The 16,076-nt window shown below is 44.8% G+C and overlaps 1 long non-coding RNA gene across 2 annotated transcripts in view; it reads left to right on the top strand.

Moving 5' to 3' along the window:
- Nucleotides 1-16,076, top strand: part of LOC125013259 — a 94,903-nt gene continuing 78,827 nt past the window's right edge. Inside the window, exon 1 of one of the 2 annotated variants that reach the window (XR_007113372.1) lies at nt 1-1,227. This is a non-coding gene — a long non-coding RNA (uncharacterized LOC125013259). The remainder of the gene's footprint in view (nt 1,228-16,076) is intronic. The other variant, XR_007113373.1, reaches the window with a different exon arrangement.

The raw sequence follows: 16,076 nt of genomic DNA, 5'->3' as shown, positions 1-16,076 counted from the left end.
CGCCGCTCCACAAAGACCCGGGGAAACAATGCGGCTTTCTTTGCAAGTTTCGAAGAAGCGAATTCCACGCACCGTGTAACACGTAACCTCGGTGTCCGCGCATCTGCCCGAGCCCCAGAGATGCACATAACGCCGCGCGCGGCGGCGATGCGGGCCCCGGCAGGCTTTAAATAGGATGTCGCACGCTGTAGGTAATATTTGCATCCCCCGTCGAGCAGAAGTGATGCAAGAAAGTGTTCGCCTCATTAGTTTGGTTCTCATTTTGAGGGACGTGCCCATCGGTTTTGGATTAAATGTTACATCACCGAAGTCCAGATTATCTAAAAAAAATGCACGTGGGGTCGGGGAAGCATGTGATATTTTTGTCCGTGAAAATACTGAAAATGTTCATCGTTTTACTCTTCGCTTTTCAGGCCGTTGTGTTTTAAAGCGTTTTTTCTTTCTTTCTTTCTTTCTTTCTTTTTTTTTGTAATTTTCCTGTTAAGTGGTGCTTGCCCCTCGGAGCTGAGTGGACTTTGGTCCGGCTGAAGCGTTCCTGATCCCTGCTGAACGGAGAGAGCTATAGGGAGGGAGGGAGGGAGGGAGAGAACGAGCTGCGAGGGAGGAGGGGGAAGGCAAGAACAAGAGAGGAAGTGAGTGTTCATTACAAAGTGCGCTTCTCGTTGTGGGCATGCCCAGTAGAGTTCGCCTTGCAGCCCGAAATCCAGCCTCTAAATTTGAACAGGAGGGATACGAGGTGACTGAGCAGACTTTTGTTGCTGCTCTCTTTCTCTTTTCTCTCCCTCTTTTCTCCCCCCTCTCTCCTCGCTCTCCCCCGTAATGTTATTTTTTCCCCTCCTCACCCAGTAGTAAGAGCGTGGAGAGAGATTTTTTTTCTTTCTTTTTTTTTTCTCTTTTTTTGCCATGGAAGAGCAAGAGGAGGTGCAGAATTTCAGCTGGTGCAAAAGACAACAAGGGGGAAGTAAAGAAAAATAAGAAGAGGAGGAGGAGGAGGAGGAGGAGGAGGAAAAAGGCAAGAGAGAGAAAGACTTCAACCCCCCCCACACACACACCCCCCCCCCTCCATCTTCCTCTTCCTCACTCCCTCCTCCGCCAACGACTTTTACCTCAGAAAGAGCGGAGGGACCAACTTCAAAAGGCAGTCAGGAGGGAGCTGGAGTGTGAAACGTGAGGAGAGAAGCAAGATGAGAGGCTGACCGGCTCTGCTGTGTTTGCTCTGCTGTCCAGGTCAGTGCCCGGGAAACACTTAACAGCAGCTCACTCTTTTTCCTTTACTTGCTTTCCTGCTTCCAGACTCCTGAGTACTTTGTGCTCGGCGTGCATCCGGCGATTTGTGCAGATCTTCTCGTGTTAAATTTCTAAATACGTGCAGTGTGTGTGGGATTGTGTTAACAAGACTGATTCACTGACTGACTGACTGACAGGCTGAGCACCGGCTCCTCTCAGCTCCATCCGACCGGTGTCATCCACAGCTGAGTGAAAGTAGTAAAAAACTCCAGCTGCCCTCCTTTTTTCAGCACCGCACCAGCGTGTGCGCCGCTTCAGTCGGCCGGCTCGGACGTCCACCCACCAACCCCCCCGGCGCGTGGTCGCCGGGCGGACGGCAAACTAGCCAGAGAAAGCCCCGGCCCACGTGGTCACGGCGAAAGGGAGAAATCACAGGGACGCGCTGTAGGCTGGGCTCTCGCGCTCGCTCACGTGCCGAGTGTCTGACGGGGCTGTGGGACAGGTACAAAGACGTGATTGATTTTTTTTTTTTTTTTTTTTGCGTCCTGCGCTCAGGAACGAGCGGTGGACGCATGAGGAGCTGGTGACGTGTGCTCCCTCAAATTGCATCCCCTGTTTTAATTGCAGCAATTACAACGTCTGAAATGTATGCATGCTTTTAAATAGTGCAGTTAACCACTTCCGTCCTGTAATTATTTTTTACCTTTTCCACAACTTAAACTGGACTATCGATTATCCGTTTTTTTTTTTTTTAATTATGATTATTATGTTGATTCCAGCAGTGCGGTTATCGACCATTATTTAACTCTTGTGAGAGCTGTCAGGCAGCTCACCTGTCTCTGACTCGTCCTCTGTCCGAGGCTCTCCCCCCACCCCATCCCGCCCCCCACCCCCGGAGGGTCTGTCCCATTAGCTATCCCAGCATGCCTTGCCACTGACAACCAAGTGTCAGCAGTGGCCTCCCAGGAGACTTTGTTGTTGACAGGTTTATTATTCCTGAGCTGTGGGGCACATAACAGACACTATGGCACTGAAGCAGGACAGAGAGGGACTTTTGTATTTATAGCTCATTATTATCACTATTATATATATATATATTCTCAGTGTGTCTCTGCTGCACTTTGTGCGTCTTTTTGCCTTTACTGAAACCAAACTATTGCATAATAATATACATATTATATATATATTATTATGTGTACTATGTATAGACCTATAACAAGTAGTGAACAAATACAAAATGTCAGTTTCTAACTAGTAAAATATCATTTGTGGTCGGTCCATTCATCCCCAGCCCCACGCGCTCGGTCATGATAACCAGTTCCCTGTTGTGTTTACAGTAGTAGCGGCTGTTGTCGTCATCTCTGGCATACCACACATACTGTAGCTGACCCTCTCCGCCTCATGCTTCTAATGGTTTCAGTGGGAGTTGCCCTCAGCCTCCCAGTTTCGTACTCACGCGCAAGACTCTGCACTGGTTTCATTAACGCGCCCCTACGACTACTCTAAAGTCCTCAGTTTGATCTGTTATTCATTATTATGATATAAGGGTCGGACGTTTTAGTGTTACATTGTGTCTGATGGACAAATGAAAATGAGCATTTTTTTCCTGTTAATTAAGACAGATACTTTAAGATAATTTTTCACTAGCCACAAGCAAACAAAAGACTTCTATGCCACAAAGCAAACCTGCTGTAACAGGTTGCGGACGCAGCATGTCAAAGTTGTTAGCGGGCTGTTTTCATGTCGAGCGTTTACAATGCCGTCCTTTTAGCCGCCTGGCGAGCCGCCTCCAGCGTTCAGTCCCTTTTAGCTGCTTTTGGTCTCCACCGGCTCCTTGGGGCTAAAGGCCCTGCCCTGCTCACCGGCTCGTCCTCACACTGTGCGTGAGACCAAAAACGCTGAAGTCGTGGTCGCGCGTTCGGCTGGTTATGAACAACCGCTTTCATGTCGTCGCGCTCTCTTCTTGTTGATGCACGTTGTCAGTGTGAAATGTTGCTTATGGCCTTGAGAATTGTTCAGCTATGACAAGTTAGCTCAATTTAAAGGGAAATTCCAAACGCGCACGCAGAGATCAATTCATTTGTCATGGTACGGATCACTTGTGTACTCTTGTTTTCTGGGAGCGTACAATACTGAGGGTTTGAAAGAGGAGGAGGCATTAAAAGACACACATTATAGAAAGTGTAGGATCGGGGATTACTGTTGTTTCTTTCTTTTATTTAGACATCTGCGTTTAAGACTAAACACACGCATTGCTCCGGACAAAGAGGCGTCAGCAGCGTCGGCCCTTCACAGCGGCAGCGTTGTGGCTCCATACGGAGCGACTCAGAAAGCTGTTGAGGCGGCTTAAACCAGAACCACCAGGAGTTCATTTATTTAACTGGCAGGATGACTCCCTTCCTCCCGGGAGACCGGGTTCCCAGGCGCTCCAGCCCGGGTCCCACCCCCCGATGGCCGCATCTGAGGCTCCGTTATCCATCACGCAGCGGGCGGCCATGTTTTCTGAAAGGGGCTGTGAACTTGTTACCTCCCTCGGTCCGCCTGTCTGAATGTCAAACTCATTTCTCTTTTTCTGGTGCCCCCTCTCCGCGGCCTTCCCCTTCCCAGGATCGCGGGCGCATTCAAGTAATTGGCCCGCATTCAGCGCGACCAGGTCTGCCAGTGCGGCCTCTGAATAGAGATATCAAGTTTGGAGCCACATTTTCCCTCTGACCTCCCTTTCACAGCTCCTTCCTCCCCCCCCTCCGAGGTCGGGACGGGTCATCATCATGACTCCTGCCTCTCAGCACAATGACACGACATCCATGGTACATTATCTACAGTGGGTCAGCCGGCCCGGAGCTCTGTCTATAGACTATTCTTCCCTGCTCCGTTGTCTCTGGGATCTCTGGATCCAGCCTGTTCGACATGGCACACATTCAAAATGGCAACCTCAAGGGGCTTTTATTCCTCCGGCAGAATTCAATCACTTTTCTCCCGTCTTTTTGCCTCTCTGCTGAGTTATTCAGAGTTTAATGAGGGAGGGAAGATAAAGGCAAGCTTATGGTTTGCCGGATGATGAAGAGGCTGCCTTTTTGTTTCTGTTGGAGGAGCCACACAGCGAGCGTTCATGTGAAATGAGTTTTTTTTTTTTTTTTTTTCTCCTCCTAACAGGGGGGGGGGAGGTGATTGAGATGTCTGAGAAAGAGCCAGGGAGTCTGGAAAAGCAAGGGGTCATTGAAGTGTCAGAGGAGCTGCAGCTCTTCAAATCTTCCTCTTCAGATGCAGCCCGAGTCGCAGGGGCTGGACCGAGAAGGGGGGATCTTTGTCAGGGGCAACGTAAAGAGGTTTAGTCCGCTCCCGAGGTATTATCAAACATTAAAGCACCGGTTTGAACGCAGGCATCAAACAGCTATGCGCCTCTACACCTCCAGCGCCGTGCATCATTTTAATGACTGCACAGGATTATCCCCCTTATATAAGAGAGTGGGCGGTTTTGGAGATGGCTCCTGACGGTGTGGGAGGGTATCAGATGGGACCTGAGGAAGTGCCAGGCCGATACTGGGCGACGGGGCTGTTGTTGCGAGGGTTCGGTGCGGGTCAAAGTCCATTACTATGTATCAGCTGTCAGGAAGCGTGTTTGCTTTGCCGGCCGCACGGGCGTCAGCAGCGACGCAGGGTTCTTCTCTCTGACATCAGAAACAGCGATCGGAGGGAGGGAGGGAGGTGGGAGAGTTCAGATGGCTTACACACTTCATCTCTCTCTCTCTCTCACACACACACACACACACACACACGCATGCATGCAGAGACAAAAAAACGCAGCACTGTCACAGAGGTCAGAACTGGTCTATCTCTCTGGAGCTGTTTGTTACTTTCGCCTCGAGCGGTTGTAGCAGCCAGCTGCCGTGGACGTGGTGTTCCAAAGGGGGAAAAAAAAAGAAATCCGTTTTCGTGGTAGACGAGGACAGTTTCAGCACAACCTCAGAGGGGTTCTGACAGGTGAATCAGGTCTAAAGGTACACAGATTATTATCAGCACGTAATTACAGGGCTGTGTGCGAACCCGCACAGTCAGATTTCTAAATAATAATAAGAACAAATCGAATTAAGCTTTAAATATAAAATCTGTAAAAGTTCAAACCCCAGCACTCGGTTACACAAACTTTACAAATTGTCCACCAAGTAAAACACATAAAAAGTTTATTAAAACAAGGCTGTAAATATTTAAAGCTCAAGCACTTAAAGCTGATAAAAGACTAAAGATCTGTTACAAGTTCATTGCATAAATGTATTAATTTGTCTCTAAAGCAGGTTTTACTTCTATACATTAAAAAAGATAAAAAATAATAGAAATCTAAATTGATATATAACTGTAACAAGGTGAAAATAGAATATTTATTTTTTTCTGTTTCGTGTGTTTCAAAGTAAGAGCGCGTATGAGGACGTTGCTGTTTATTCTGCCTGTTGTTTCCCTGGATAGACCAGACTAAAAACTAACTTTACTCTGACGTGATTTTTGACGTGAGAAAACAAGGCTCGTCTGCAGAAATCTCTGCACGCGTTATCAGAGTAACGTTAGCTAGTAGCTAAGTATTCCGTGATTATATGTAATTATTTTTAGTGTTTTATTCTGCGGTCATGTCCTCTTCACTGAGGACATGAAAAAAATAAATGTTTTTTTTAATCCATTCCCGACCCCGATAGAGAAAACTTTCCTTGAATTTAAATTTTTGAATTTTAAAACGAAATGCAAATAACCACTGATTTTTTGTTTTTTAATATCCTACTCTAAGCTTGGCGCTAATTTATGATTCATGCTACAAACAAAGCTTTAAACTGTGAACCTTTCGAAAAAAACAATAACAAATGAAAAGCTGAGCTCCAGAAATGGTGGCGTTACGTAGATCAATACACTGAGGGCCTTGCCCCCTCCTGCTCTGTTATAAATCTGATCTGAGCTCGGTGGCTAATGGTAGCCCTCTTAAGCTTCACATTGTTTCCTAAGTAGCATTTCTGAGTTGGTTCTCTTACTTAATTACTTCATCTACTCAGTTTTAGTCAGAACAGATTGGGTCATTCCCATTTCTAGTCATTGTTTTCTGTCTGTGTGTGTCAGTAGAAGGTGAAGCCTTGTTTAAATTCTTAAACAAACAACACATTGAGTCTGTACTTTGAAACAGTCCTGATACAAGTTTTATTCTGAGGCCGAGCATTGACCGTTTTATTTATTGTTTCCAACTATTATATATTAACTGTATATTAATTTTACATGTCACAGTAAGTGTTGAGAGTAAATGTTTTGCCTGATCTTATGGTGATTTGTACATTAAAATGTGACGGTGGTAAGATTTGCAACCAACACTGACAAAAGCTTTGCTGTGTCCAGTGCTTGTGGCTCGTGTTGGCATTGTGCGTGTCCACTTGAGTTTTACTGAAGTATGTTTTTATGAGCTAAAATTTATAGTCGTCATATAATCATAGAAAGCCTGGATAGCAAACTCATTTATCTTTTAAGAGAGGATAATTGGATTGGCCCTTTACAGGCCAGATCTGAGTATTTCTCAGCCCAAGATCAAAATGAATCCGTATAAAAGCTGAATTGTGTATAGCCACTGCGCCGAGGGCGCCAATGGAATAAGACCGCAAGCTGTTAAATTTAGCAAATGAATTAAACGCAATTTGGTAATTTGAGAGCATAAATAATTTAATTAAAGGCAAGGAGTCAAGCAATCTCGGCTACAAACGTCTAAACAAAGTCAGCAGGCTCGGTTTATGAAGCCGTAAATTGAACAAATGTTCTAATTCGTGTAATTTCGCCGGTGATTTGTGAGCACCGCTCCCTGCGTGACGTACTCTCCGTGGCTCTGAACAAATTAGCCGTGATCCCCCGCGCTTCATTCTTCTCGGAGATGACCTGTCAGGCCACGAGCCAAGGCTTTTCTCCTTTAATTCACTAAGTATTCGGCTTTGGGTAACGTAAACAAAGCTGACATCCGCGTAGATACTGGGGGAAAAAAAAAAACAGACGGCGATATGAAAGTTTCAGAGATAGATGGCGAGGGCTTTCGGCTAAAAGGGTGATTATTCTTGCGCTATGAGTCGAGCCTCTAAGCAGAATATAATGCTGAAGCTGTGTGCAGTGGTGGGTGCGCTTATAACCGACACTCTCTCTTTTTAACCCCCCCTCCTCCCCTCCCCTCCCCCTTTCTTCATCTCTGTCTGCCTCTTCAGCCTCCTTCCACCTGTTCTCATACCCCTCACCGTTGCGCCTCGGCGGGGGTGAGACACGCAGGTTGACAGCCTCACAGGTCTCCTCATTACGCCGTGTCTGAACCAGCGCAGATTTATAGAGATGATAAAAGCAGTCTGGAGGGTAATAATGACCATGGGCTCTGATGCAGAAGGAGGAGGAGGCGGAAGGAGGGGAGCGGCAGGGCTCTGTCTGGCTGCTCTCTCTGCCTCTGATCACTCCCTAAATGACTTTGCCTCCTGTGAAATGAAACCGCAGTGAAAGTTAGCCCCTAGTGTCGACTGTTGAATATATTCATGCATCATCTATATACGCCTTTTGCTCCGCGCTTTGCTCCTCCCAATATCATAAGTGACCTCCAGGCAGAACTCGGCAAACATTTATACGCGATGTGTCCAGTTTAATAGGTAAAAAAATGACAAGAAATGAGGCCTGTTTTAAAATTAAAGTGTACAGAATGCTAACCGAAGCCTGACCTCAACCCTCCAACCCTAAGGCTAAGTTAGGTGTGGCTGGAATTTGGCCATTATTTCACAAAAACTGAATTTTTTTTTCAGCTGTTGCGAAAAAAGGTGTTTTTTTTTGTTTGAGTTTTTACGGGACGCAAAATGAAAATTCGTGGTTTTGTGAGGAATGCGCAAAAACCACAAGTGGAGTGGAAATCTGTTGCTTCATCAACCACACACTCCTTTTATTGCATTTCTTTTTAACGTTAATTTAAAAAAAAAGTACGCAAATAAATAAAGCCCGGCCCATTCGTTCCTAGAAGTGGATGCATAAAATGATTTCTCCAAACCTCCCATATACATGTTTATTTATTTATTTATTTATTTTCTTGCTCTGCGTGCCGTGCGTTCGCGCTCTCTCCGTGAACGGAAGACAAGAGTTGAGGGGAGGAGGGGCTGCAGAGCACACGTGGAACCACTTGCCTTATCTTGCGGATCGGTCGGTAATAACACACTGCGTGGTGTGTTCACTGTTCACAGCGCTGTCCCCATCACTCTCTGTCCCTTATCGTTTTAGTTATGGATCAAGTGTCCCTCTCTGGCTCTGGCTCACTCTGGCTGTGGCCTCAGGCTGAAGGACAAAGGCTTTTTATCGCTGCTTTTATCACAGCTCCCAGCTTGGAAATTTATCAAAAATTGTCCGCCATCCACCTGCCACAACCAAACTTCTCACCTAGATGAAAATCTCTTAATATTTGCGATACTTCCGTATCTTTTTCTTAGCACCTTTAAAAGAGAGTCTTCCTTCAACAATCCACCACCCACTGAATATAAATACACGCACAGTCTGTTCCATTTCCACTGCCTTGTCCTCTTTCTAATTTTGCACTGTAACGGTTGGAGTGTGTGTGTGTGTGTGTGTGTGTGTGTGTGTGTGTGTGTGTTTCGGGGCTTTCTGGGTGTGGCTGTGACTCCATACAGTGCTCTTCTCTTCTTACTGCTCCTCTGTTCTAACCTCAACGGTCACAGCCTCCCACACCCGCCAGCAGCAGCAGCAGCAGCCGCCCCACCTTCATTCATCTGTACACCTGCTCTCCCCTGGCACTGCACTGACTTTCACCTCTCTTCCTTTGTCCCCCATCTGTGCTCTGGGGTTAACGGAGGACAGCGCCGATGCTAACGGCAGCTAGCTGCTGTGCTTGGATGGAAGGTGTTTTGTTTTTCTTTCTTCTAAAAATGTGAATCAAAATGTTCAAAACGCTAACCGTTTCGACAGTGGATGCCAAATATTTTCTCTAAAGCTGTTACATTATTAATTCTGCCAGTTTTATTTTTTTACGCGCAGATTTAAAAATAAATTAAAACATTTATAACGACAGAATAATGTGAAGCCACTATTAACTTCAAATTTTAAGCATTCTTACATCCCATTAAATACTTTACATTTCTAAAACACCTTATTTATTTGTGTTTAACAATGAAAATCGCATTTTTGGTGCACGGAAAGATTTTTTAATCTCTTTTCAGAGAATCCCAGTCGATTAATGCAACCAAACTTTATAATAACCGGTTTGTTTTTAAGGAATGCTTTTTTTTTAGTTTTTCATTCCTCGTAGTGAGAAGCTGATTAGAAATATATGTTTTGGAGGTTTTGTAAATCATTTTTTATTTATCTGATTTTTTAAAAATGCCTCTATGAGAAAGGCCACCCATGCTTGTTTTTTAATTTCAAGTGATGATTGTACAGTTCCAGGTCTGTTGTTACACTAATCACACAGTGGCAGAGACTGAACCTTAAAAACGGTTTTCAGTGTGAACAACTCTACATATACCTGTGGCTATATGTATTCATTGCAACAATGGTGACAGAACAGAGAAACATGGCAAAGGGATGGAATTTCTATAGAACTAGGGCTGAAGACATGTGAGGGGTTTAACCAGGTGCAAAGTGCTGAAGTTCTTCCTGTACTTTCCTGGCAATCAGATACGGAAATGTTGATGTGTCAAGGTTTGTCCAAGAATGTTCAGTTGGCAGGTTAGTCAGCCTCCCCTGTAACGTCACGGGCTTGACTTCAAGCCAGCTCCGAGGCGTTTTCCTGCCATCGTACCTTCGTCTCCAAGCGTCACACGGTGACCTGCGTGTTTGTCTGAGAGACCTGAGGAGATACATTTCCACTCCCGGCGAGCGAGAAATTAACAAAGTGCTCCAAACTGTGCCACTTTCGACTTGACTCGCTCACTCCTGCCTCTCTCTCTCGTCGCTCCCCGTTCCATTTTCTGCCCCATTCATATGGTAATAGGGGTCAGGAGATGAGGGGGTTCTCACGTTCAATGTGAAACTTGGCCCTTTGTGTAGCCGCGGCTCAAGCTGCCGCGACAGAGGCCAGAGGTGAAATTGAATTCAGCTGAAATTCCCCAGTGAGTCTGGCCCTGGGCTGGACTGTGTTAGGCCGGACTGGAGTGGCCTTGTTACAGGGAGCAGGGCTGCCGCTCTGTGTATGGCTAGAATTCTTGGCGTTTGGAGATTTTGGCTTTGTGCACCTGAGGCTTAGCCAGGGCCGGAGGGAACCGTGCCATTAAGCTTTGACTGGCATGTTTGTTCAAGAGACGACAGTCAAAAGTTTTGGATTTGAAGCCAGCGGTGCCAAATTTTCACCTGATTCAGGCAAAATGAAATATGATTTGAATGTTTGTGGCAGAATTACCATCATTAAAAAAAAGCTTTTCAAACATATTTTTCCAGTAAATTCGTGTTCTACTCTCACGGGTAAGTACCGGACAATTCTGCAAAACCCTAAATCACATTTTTGGATAACTGTTCTTACAGAAAAGGCTGGTGAGAAGCTTTGTTGTGTTATGCCAAAAAAAATAAAAAAATAAAAATAGATTTAAAGGTGGACTTACACTGCTACATTGAAGTGGACTAAATGCTGTGAGACTGATAATGTGTTCCAAAGATTGAGATGTCTGTAGAATAAGTTGTACCAGTCCATGAAGTGGAAGATTTGCTGATGTTCTGAAGCGTTTCTCTTCTTGGAGAACTTGTTTTTTTGTCTGTGGGCCTTGAATGTCTGTCCAACATTTTCATGTCATTTTCTTCAGCCGGCATTTGTGAGACTGAACGTATAATTGTCTAATAAGTACATCCTTTCTTAGGCTACTGAAATAGCCTAGGTGTGTTGGCACCTTGGATAACGTTTGGAGTCATGCACCCTCACCGCCGCAGGGAATTTCTAAAATTGATCAGAGTGAAAATATTAACAGTAGGGCAGCACCTACTCAAACCGCTTGTTTCCACCACAGATTGATTCAGCTGATACTTTGTACATGCTGCTGGCTGACACGACAATCTGAATGTTCATCGTTGGACTGAATTAATCCATCATTTCCCCGTACTTTCCTGGGCAGCGCGCTCCACCTCTCACTCATGTTTCAACAAGTCACCCCCCCTTGTGATGTTCTCGAACGTGGAGACTTCTTCTACGTATAGAGATCCGTTCCCTGATCAACGGTCTAAGGCCGCCGGTGGTGACGCAGGTAGCTGCCCTGCAGGATTACCTTGTGGTTGCTTAGAAGTTTCTGGGTTTTCTGTTCTTGCTCAACAGTAAGACGACTTGCCAAAAGATTTTTTTTTTTTATCACTATTAGTCATTTGCACTTAAAATAAATGAAAAGATAAGGCTCAGGTTCAAAATTAAAGCCCTGATTTTAAGCAGTATGAAGCGAACGTCATTGCCAGTTTTACAGACTTATACGCTTTGAAGGAAAAAGACCTTGGGTCTGTCAGCTCACCAATATAATGACCCAAGGCACAGGTTGGGTAACATTTAAAAAGGACCTTCGAAGAAAGGGCCTTCAGAAAAACAAACCCCCTGTAAAATATCACTGAAATGAGTTAAAGTTAAAATTGCTCCGGTCGGTAAAAGCAACAATCGATTTGTACGTGGAAAGCTATGAGATACATTTTCCTTTATGTCTTATGTTCCTCAGACTCACTCTACTCTTCCAAACTGACCTTCGGAAACACTTGTTCCGATTCAGGAAATTCAGAAAATACTTTGATGCAGCGGCGAGACCAGCCGCTGATTGGAGAAATACCTCATTGGATTACATACTTGTAATTTAGAGCTCGAAAGGAGCTTGTCCTTTCTGAGTTAGACCTCTAATGTTACCCTCAGGCTCCATCCAACGCGACCTGGTAAACATGATTAAACACTTTGCCATGCCCTGCAATCACGGGCAATTTTCATGAATTATGTCATAATTATGCATCTCAATTCATATCCAGTTTGTTATTCTTTTTGCCCTTGCCTGAAAAAGACAAATTACATGTGAAATCTCAAGCCGAGTAACTGTGCAAGAGTAATCACATACTGAAGGTTGCGGGTAGATAACTCTAAGGTAATTTTGGGAATGACCTCGTTAAACTAGCGGCGGATTTTTTATGAATAGACTCCCGTTTTGTTTGTGTAACCTTGTGTGGCAGCGGGGGCCTCTTCTCCTCATAAAGACATGAATCCAGCCCCGCCATCCCTCCTTCAAAAACCTATATTTGTGTCCTTGGGGCCTTCTGCAAACATGAGCCAGAACCGAATTTGTCACATTTATTTTAGTAACACAAACAAAAACGCGGGTTGCAGTCGCGCAGGAAAGAGTCTGACGGCAGGCCAGCCTTTCGCTGATGTTAATTGCGGCAAAAGTTTTCGAGCCCCCGCCGCAGATGTGTACATATTTCTTAAGCGGTTACTCCACTTAACTATAACACCTTTTCCTGTTCAGTGTCCTGTTTCAGGAAAGACAAAGAAGCGAGAGGTGCTATTTTTCAAAGTGCTTTCAACATCCACCCACAGCAGTAATTCTGGGAAAGAGGAGACGGCCAGTTCCAGCTGCACTAATGTTGTTGAAGTCCTCCGAGAGAGCAGCAACATGGCCTCAGACTGATAAAAAAAAAAAAAAAGACCACAGAGAAAATTCATAGGCGCCTTGCATCATAACTCAATTATATTTGTTTATTTCTTAGTAAAGGGAGTTATGATGTGAGCAGAATCCATCAAGCCTCTCAAGGCATTCCTGAGAGACACGCACACTCGTATACTTTATATATTAGGTATCAGTGAGAGGAGGGGGGGGTGTGGAAGGTTCACGTAGTTCAAACGAAAATCCTGTTTACAGTACGAGCCGGTGTTTTGCATAGGAGGAGCCCGCGCTACCTGCGACTCAAATGTATTTACACTGGTATGGTGCGGCGGGGAGTATGGAAACAATTACAGAGCGCTCACATTTTGGCTCCAGGTGGAAAGAAAAGTAAACCGGCGCTATTGTTCAATATGGTCACACTTCTGCGAATCCCGAACGAGGCAGGGGAGCAGATGTATGAAGGACTGTTCCGCCACCAGCGCCAGCATGGGTTTGAAAATACATGGCTGTTGATGCTGATTAGATTATGAAAAGCAATCCAGTCCATCCTGGAAATGATTATTTGAATGTGCTTATTATTTGGTCGCGAGGGGAGAGCAGCAGACGCAGAGCAGCGTTACCCTGAGAATGGTTTTGAAGTGGCTACCAGGCAAATATAATACGTTCAATGATATCTTGCCTTTTAGTTCTGTTTTTTTCCCCCACCTGGGAAATATTTATTTGTTTGGCTGCGGTAGGGTCTGTCCACCGTGATCAGATAACCCGATCTGCGTGCATTGCTGTGGTAACCGCATAGGCGTAAGTGAACGCGTAGCTGCGCTAGCGGCAGCTTTAAATCATCTTGGTCCTGTTAGGTTAAACCAGCTTCTCCTGTTTTTTTTTTTTTTTTTTGTTTGTTTGTTTTTTTCCTGGATAAAAGTCTCCAACAGAACATTTCTTTTTTTCCAGCATCTGTCCACGGCTGTTACTATTCATGTTGGCCACTTTATGGACCTTTATGTTGTCGTCCCACATCATGTTCGTGTCAGTGATGGAAAAGATACTTTGCGAGTGCGAAAGCATCTGAACTGGGAGTCATCAGTAGAAATCAATTTGGGCTAAATTTAAAATCAACCTGGCTATGCCAGGAAATGCAGTTGAGTAAAGCAGTCTAAACATGGCCTATGGACTCTGGGAACTCTCAGTGGCCTAAGTAGTGTTTATGTCCGAGCCGTGGTCAGTGGCCCCAAAAAACCTTCACTATATTCATCAGGACAGAGAAGCTGCAACACACATAAACAGCAGTGAGCATGTAAAAGCTGTTGTCTGCAGTCATAGACCATGAAAACATTAGCAATAAGAAGCCAAAGAGCCGCACAGAGGTGAACAATTTAACTTGCACCTAAAAACGATACACTGATTTTCTTGCCAACAAATTTCAAATTGGCAGGTTTTCAGTATTTTAACAGTAATATGTAATGATTTGTGCGTGTTTTAACATTTCAACGGCACTATGTAATGGCTTGGCTTGTTGAATTGGATCAAGGTGTAGTTCAGATGAACAGCTTCCCACACAAGTATTAAGCAAGAAACCGTAACGCCTGGTCAGGGCTATAATGTGTAACTTGTGATCAGAATCTGGTGTTTGGCAAAGATCGTCCTGATATATGTGACAGCAGTCTGACATGTGGATAATGGAGGGAGATGGATTTCTTTACCCTTGAATGCTGGAGTGGTACCAAGGACCACAGACCATGTAGGTTTTGTCATGAGGAGGGTCAGAGGTGGCCTGTGACAGCCCAGGGTGGCCGGTTTAGATTTGTCCTCAAATTGGGCACTTTAATATTGAGAGGTTAGGGGTTAGGGTTAGTTTTTTTTTTTTTTTAACAGATTTAACAATCGAAGGTTTGCACAAATGCTTTCAAATACTCATTAAAATCATATATCAAATGCTGCATTAAGTTTTAGTAACATTTCGGTTATGTTATTGATTATGTAAAGTTGGTACATTTATCACAGCAGCACATACTTAACATCAGATGCGGATTTATTGCTCAATTAGTGGAATTACAGTTGCCTGTTTCATACGTCCATTGTCTTTCATATTATTTTGTGTTCTCTGCTCGTCTTTAGATACTACATTGGAACTGACTAAACCCCGTGTGCATACATATAAACAAAATGTTGGTTCAAGCCTGACCTTGTGACGACGCAAGATAAAAGATTAACTACGTTTCTGGGATCGAAGTGGAAGTGTGAGGTTTGTTTCAAATTACACAGGAGGCTGGAAGCATTTATCTGGCCATTGAATAGCCTATTTAGTTTCTTGTTCATCAAACTTGCCCGTAGTTGCCTGAGTGGTTCACGTGCGCTTCAGGCTGACTGGACACATGATTGACAGCTGGTAATGAATTGTGGAGAAATGTGAGAGTCCAGCGCAGCAAGAGGAAGTGCAATGAAAGGGAGATAGGCGAATGAGATTGCAGTAAATTAAAGCAGAGCGAGGGAGGGCGGGTAAGTAGACTATCCCCAAGACTACTTTATTTCATGGTGTAAAAATGACTGCTTCTCACCACAAACTATCACCCTGTGTGACAGGTAATTATTTTGGTGGCCGGGAGACCTTCGCAAAGCCTCCCCGCCAACCCATCTCAGGGGGCCATCTGTGCTCAGCTACCCCCAGATAAGCGAGAGAAATGTCGGGCAGCCACGCTGTGACGCGAGGGGTCTCGCCTGGCACTTTAGATCCTGGAGGCTGGGGCTCCACCCGGACTCTGCACATAATGGCATAAAGGGTTTTAGGAGGGTGTGGCGGACAGCAGGGAGCTTTAGGAGAGGTCGGATCCAGGTGGCGTGTTTCTTCAGATTACAAAATCTGGGGAAAAGCACCGGCTCTGAAATGCAGATTTGTGTCGCGGGTGCAGGTTTAATCTTGTCCACGGCGCCGGCGTTGCGTGACAAAACCTTAGACGGGTCATATTTATGTTTTGTTGCAAAAACTAAATTCACACATATGCACCGAGTGGAATCTTGTCATGTTCAGAAAAGACCATTTATTAATTTTTATTTTTTTATTTTTTAGATGCCACTTACATTAAAATTCAGTATGTTTGGCATTCAGTCTGGCACTTCACCTTCTAGAGGACTAGAAACACTTGAAGTCTTTTATGCAAGGCTCAAGTGGTGATTCAGTAAAGGTGTGCATGTATGGCATTCATACCAGGGACTATATGGAGCATCTTTTAGGGTTCTCTGCTTAGTATCAAGTAAAGATGG

Source organism: Mugil cephalus, chromosome 9 (assembly GCF_022458985.1).
Source record: "Mugil cephalus isolate CIBA_MC_2020 chromosome 9, CIBA_Mcephalus_1.1, whole genome shotgun sequence".
NCBI lineage: Eukaryota > Metazoa > Chordata > Actinopteri > Mugiliformes > Mugilidae > Mugil > Mugil cephalus.
The sequence above is the reverse complement of the archived record's forward strand: the minus strand, read 5'-3'. Positions and strand labels throughout refer to the sequence as shown.